The sequence below is a fragment of the Kryptolebias marmoratus genome, linkage group LG12, assembly GCF_001649575.2.
Source record: "Kryptolebias marmoratus isolate JLee-2015 linkage group LG12, ASM164957v2, whole genome shotgun sequence".
Classification (NCBI taxonomy): Eukaryota; Metazoa; Chordata; class Actinopteri; order Cyprinodontiformes; family Rivulidae; genus Kryptolebias; species Kryptolebias marmoratus.
In genome coordinates, this window is record NC_051441.1 from 23,096,674 (window position 1) to 23,097,154 (window position 481).

A 481-nucleotide genomic window follows, 5' to 3' on the forward strand; every position below is an offset into this window, starting at 1 on the left:
GGGGGGGGGGGGGGGGGGGTCAATATGTTTTGTACATGTACAAAATATACCAAAATGATCATAAAGGTGTGGGTGGAAGTTTCTTCTTAACTTACAGCTTCTTTTCACAAGTGGTTTTGTGTTAAAAGAATGTGAAGTAAAAAGATAAATTGTTTATTTTAGTGCAATACAAAATTACTGATATGTCTGCTAAAAAGGGCACCTTTTTTGTTTTTTTTGTATTCACTTTAGAACTGTGTGCTGGAGAAAAAAATGAATCACATCTAACAATCTCCATCAACTTGAATTGGTAAAAAAAAAACATAGCTGGAAGTTGGAGGTAAAAAACTGCACAACCTTATACTTTAAAAGTGATTGAAAAGCATAAAAAGCTATTTTAAATTATTAATAACATACGTTTTTCAGTTCAATGAAGAAAGAAGACTATTTAAATATGGAAAAACTTGCCAACAGAAACTGAAAAAATTTAAAAAATCTGAAG